This window comes from Scylla paramamosain, unplaced genomic scaffold, assembly GCF_035594125.1.
Source record: "Scylla paramamosain isolate STU-SP2022 unplaced genomic scaffold, ASM3559412v1 Contig46, whole genome shotgun sequence".
In the NCBI taxonomy this organism is placed as follows: Eukaryota; Metazoa; Arthropoda; class Malacostraca; order Decapoda; family Portunidae; genus Scylla; species Scylla paramamosain.
This window is the reverse complement of record NW_026973711.1, coordinates 120,001-125,000: the sequence shown is the minus strand read 5'-3', so window position 1 is coordinate 125,000 and position 5,000 is coordinate 120,001. Positions and strand designations below refer to the sequence as shown.

Below are 5,000 nucleotides of genomic sequence, written 5' to 3'. Positions count from 1 at the left end.
AAAGTTTAGCCAAGGAGCAAAAACAGACCCCGAGACATGATGGTGTGTGTTTTTTTTTTTTTTTTTTCGTGAGGAGATCGATAAGTGAAGAGGCAGCTCGTCTGTGAGCGGACGAAAGCTTTCCAGACTCAACCACTTCATATTCTAAGTAAGTCTTCCTTTTCTTTCTCCTCTCCCTCTCTCTCCATTCCCGATTCTTGAAGCATTTGCGTCTTTCTCTCTCTTCTCTCTGCCTTGCCATTACATGAATCTTCAAACTTTTTCATTATTTCACCTCAAAATATACTCTTGCTCCTCTTTTCCCGCCTCGCTCCTCCTAAATATGAAATATATATTCGTATTTCCTACTTCTCCTCTTTCTCCTCCTCACACTTTTCGCTTTTCTATTCAACACACGTTGCCAATCTTTTGCCTACCTATTTCTCTCTCTCTCTCTCTCTCTCTCTCTCTCTCTCTCTCTCTCTCTGTGTGTGTGTGTGTGTGTGTGTGTGTGTGTGTGTGTGTGTGTGTTTGTCTCAATGCGTCTTTTCTTTTCTTCTGTTCTCTCTCTCTTCCGCTTCAACTTCCTTATTCTTCTTCCTTTTTATCATCACCATCACCATCCTCTCTCTCTCTCTCTCTCTCTCTCTCTCTCTCTCTCTCTCTCTCTCTCTCCAACCAGCAACATGCCTCTACCTCACGGCACAGGAGAGGAGGCGAAGTGCAAGGCGGAGAACGAAGGTTAGAGGGAAAGGTAGTGTGTGCAGCCAGCCAGTCAAGTTAATGCTCTCCCTATCAAGCCAATACAGCCGCTCCTACCTTGGTCTCTCTCTCTCTCTCTCTCTCTCTCTCTCTCTCTCTCTCTCTCTCTCTCTCTCTCTCTCTCTCTCTCTCTCTCTCTCTCTCTCTCTCTCTCTCTCTCTCTCTCTCTCTCTCTCTCTCTCTCTCTCTCTCTCTCTCTCTCTCTTCCCTCCCTAACCCTTTCTCCATTCATCCCTCACTCACTCTCTCGCTCGCTCGCTTGGTCCCTCTCCCTCTGATCCCATTTCCTTCATTCACGCATCTATAAATTCATCCTTATATTCCTTATATTCTGCCGGCACTGATCACAATGAAGAAGGCAACACAGAAGTAGAAACAGGTTGTCCTCATACCACAGAGACCACAGCGTTCCACGTAATCCTATCGTTATCAACGCTTTACTCTGCCAGATGCATTGCCTTGAGTCCTCCCGCCCTCCCCTTATCCTTTGCAAAATATTCAAGGTAACTTTTTCTCCTGTTTCCTTAGTGAGCTGTACGTTTCATTTTCGACTCTCTCTCTCTCTCTCTCTCTCTCTCTCTCTCTCTCTCTCTCTCTCTCTCTCTCTCTCTCATTTTTTTTTTTTTAATGCAACATGCTCATTTTGGCCGTAGCAGCTCGGCACCACGCTCTGACGCGCCTCCATCCGAGAATGTGCATCAAGGTGTCACGGCAACCTGTGTGAGCATCACGTCTCACTTGTTTCCAGTAAGAGAAAACTAATAAAATAAATATAGAAAAAAAAAATCAGGAGAAAACTCAGTTTTCGTCTTCTTCTTGTGCGCAAACTAGGACGGCCTCCAGTTATCAAGTGATCAGTTAAGAGGACTTCATTTGGTCCGTCAGGAGTCAGTTATCAGTCAAGAGGAATCCAGCTACTCGCCAGTTGTCGGTTATCAGTCAAGGGACAGCAGGTGGTGCCTGGTAGTCAGTAATCAGGCAGGAAGAGCAAAGCTCGTCTCTGCCTGTCAGTAGCCAGTCAAGGGGACTTTAGTGTGTCAGTAATCATTCACGAGGACTTTAACTGGTCTGCAGTCGACGGTGATCAATCAGGAGCATTTCCAATAACGGCCGTGCAGCCCCGCCTGATGCTGCCTTGTCTAACGAGGCGACGCATTATTCCCTTTTCATCAAACGCCCTTCCAGGCGAGCTTCTGCACTCCCAAGCACCAGCGCCTCGGCTTCCCGCACCGCCCCTCAACCCGCCTGGTATCCGGCGCACGTCTCCGACAACACCCGGCCTCGGCAGACCCCATCGATCCTGCCATGCCCTCTGTCATTCCACGGGACTCATCCTTCATTCTGATCGTTTATCGGTGGTGTGGATGTTTTCCTGCACTTAGCGTCCCCTCCCCTGGTGGTACCAGTGGTGATACACGGGAGCATCAGTAGGGTAGGCCGGCTAAATGTAGTCTTTACATACTTCCTGTAACCAACACGAAAACTAAGAAATGAATTCGGTATTATTTTAACAGTAAATTATACAAACATTTTGTTTTAGAGGAAATGCCTGGACGTGCAGAAAAGTTTTGCATTGCTTCCTGACAGCTTAAATGCTGCATTAGGGATGTGAGCTTCAGTGTCAATATATTTTTAAATATTTATTTATCACCTAAATTTACAAGTACATACTAACTTTGACTTGGTACACGGTTTGATTTTTTTTAGGCCACCTCTTTTCAAGATTATGCAATATGAACGGTGTATGGCATTCATACACCTGTATGGTTGCCTGTACTGTTTTTCACACGTGAAGCTGCTTCCCTGAAGTGTTTGTTCTTGGTGCTCGCAGCTCACCACGTCAGCTGCCCACACCAATTAGACACAGGCCCATGGTATAGAATGAACAATAGCTGCAGTAATGCTATCTACTTCACATCAACAGTATGTTGGTGAACGAAATGGCAAGGCCTGGACCTAGTTCCTAACATAACGATCCAGGCACCACTGAGATGTGAGGTGACAGTGACGCACCGCGGCTGCATCGGTGATGGGCAGAGACAGACTGCAACTGTACGTGCACTGCTGAAGATAATGAAGTCAAATGCTGGTAAGGCAGCGGGAACGTGACGACGCTCGGGTGTCTGTGGCGAAGGTCACGGTAGTAACTGGAGGAGCATCATGGTATATACACATATACATACACACAAAGCAACACTGTTTGTAACACAGAGCAAGGAGTGACGGTGACACACGGACGACCTTAGATGAAGAGGGAGTGGAGAGGGAGGGTGACAGGTGCTCGGAAAACGGTGCTCAGGGGACATGGATGCAGGAATGCGTGGGGAGGGTGGCAGGGTCTCAGGAGGGGATAGACACAGGCACAATCAAGGCAAAACTTGAGAGATAACAAACCTAGTATCATACCCCTGGCTGGTTCTTATGCTTGGCCGTCTGTTGGGAAGGGAGAGTCAAGTTAACAATGGTGGCGGTTGCTCCAGGACTCTTGCCCCTTGTCTGGAGACACTAAGACTAAGACACATTTTCTAAAAGGAATTCACAATATTCCTAGACACGCACACATGTCAGCTCGTGTGGTGATGTGGAACATGTGAGGCGCTCACCCTGTGGCTGTGCTGGTTTACACCACAAAGTTATTAAGTAGGTAGGGATATATATATATATATATATATATATATATATATATATATATATATATATATATATATATATATATATATATATATATATATATATATATATAAATAGATAGATAGATAGATAGATAGATAGACAGAGATAGATAGAGAGATATGACGGACAATATATCACAACACATTGTGAAGACGAAGACCTTTAATAAAATCAGCGATAAAGTAAAAAAGACCGTGTGTGTGTGTGTGTGTGTGTGTGTGTGTGTGTGTGTGTGTGTGTGTGTGTGTGTGTGTTTCTGGTGACCGAGATGACGTCCGATGACTGCCACACAATAGGCCAACCAGTGGGTGACAGTGTGTGGTATTGTTTTATGTTGACAGATGATAACAAGCTTTCTTTACATTTCCTTTTATCAGCAGATCTCAGAAGGGTTGCTGCATCTAGTTGTCGCCAACAATTTGTATACCGTTGCATAAATCAGACGAGGAAAAGAAAAGAACAACACAATCAAGAGAAAAGCACGGCCGGCCGAGCAGCCAGCCAGTGGCAAGGAAGCAGGCAGCAACCGCTGACCCGGCGATGGTACTTGACGAATCCAGTGATTGCCTCGGCCCGCCCTGAAACGATGTCTCCAGGCTAGCTATGTTGAGGCGCCACATACTCAACACAACACTTAACGTTTCCTTCCAACAAGTTCTTCAAAATCATCACCAAAAAATATATTTCACAGGGCTGTGAAAAATAAACATACATGCAAAAGTGTCCAGAAATTGCAAAAATTTGAAAAATATTTTGGAATACTCTGAAAGAGAAATTTGTGAAAAATTCTTTTGTTTCCATAAAAGATACAGGAGGCCACGGAGGCGAGGCGAGGCGAGGCGGGACGCTGGATGGGAGAGGCTGTTGGACAGGAAACTGACAGGCTGACCCACGCACCCACACTTCTGACGCCCATGGCAACACTAGCACCGGGAAGGGAAGGGGATGAGAGAGAGAGAGAGAGAGAGAGAGAGAGAGAGAGAGAGAGAGAGAGAGAGAGAGAGAGAGAGTATAATGGTGACTAATAATGAGGTTCCACTTGGAAGTGAGGCCTGGAGGTGGGTGAGCGCCTCGTATCGCACCTGGCCATCTCATCTGCGTGACAAGCGGGAGAAGAATCTTCAAACCATCGCTCTAAGTGGATAATGAGGTCCTTGTGTCTGCTAATGTTACGTAATTATCTCTCTCTCTCTCTCTCTCTCTCTCTCTCTCTCTCTCTCTCTCTCTCTCTCTCTCTCTCTCTCTGTCTCCGTCCCCATCACCATGAAGGCAGTATCCGATGTGCCCCACTTCCCTCCCTTCTTCAGCGGCAGCCATTCGCCTCCACTCTTTACTGCTCTTTCCTATTTGACGTGACAGAAAATGTGACACACAGCCTCGTCACAGCCCGACGTGGCCCTCCATCCAATTCCCGACCCTGCCATACCAGCCTTGCTTCCCTCATCACCCTTTCTCCCCCAAAGCTTCTCCCCTGCCTAACAATGCCCCCCCCCAACTCCTCTCACCATCCACCGTTCCTGACTGCTATCAACTTCCTCCTCCCTAGCGAACTTTCAACCGTCAATCTCATAATCTACTGATAAATG

At 46.5% G+C, this 5,000-nt stretch overlaps 1 pseudogene; it reads right to left on the bottom strand.

Annotated features, from left to right (window-relative positions):
- The window catches only part of LOC135098127 (calcium-dependent secretion activator-like), a 375,310-nt pseudogene that overhangs the window by 324,050 nt on the left and 46,260 nt on the right, over nucleotides 1–5,000 (bottom strand).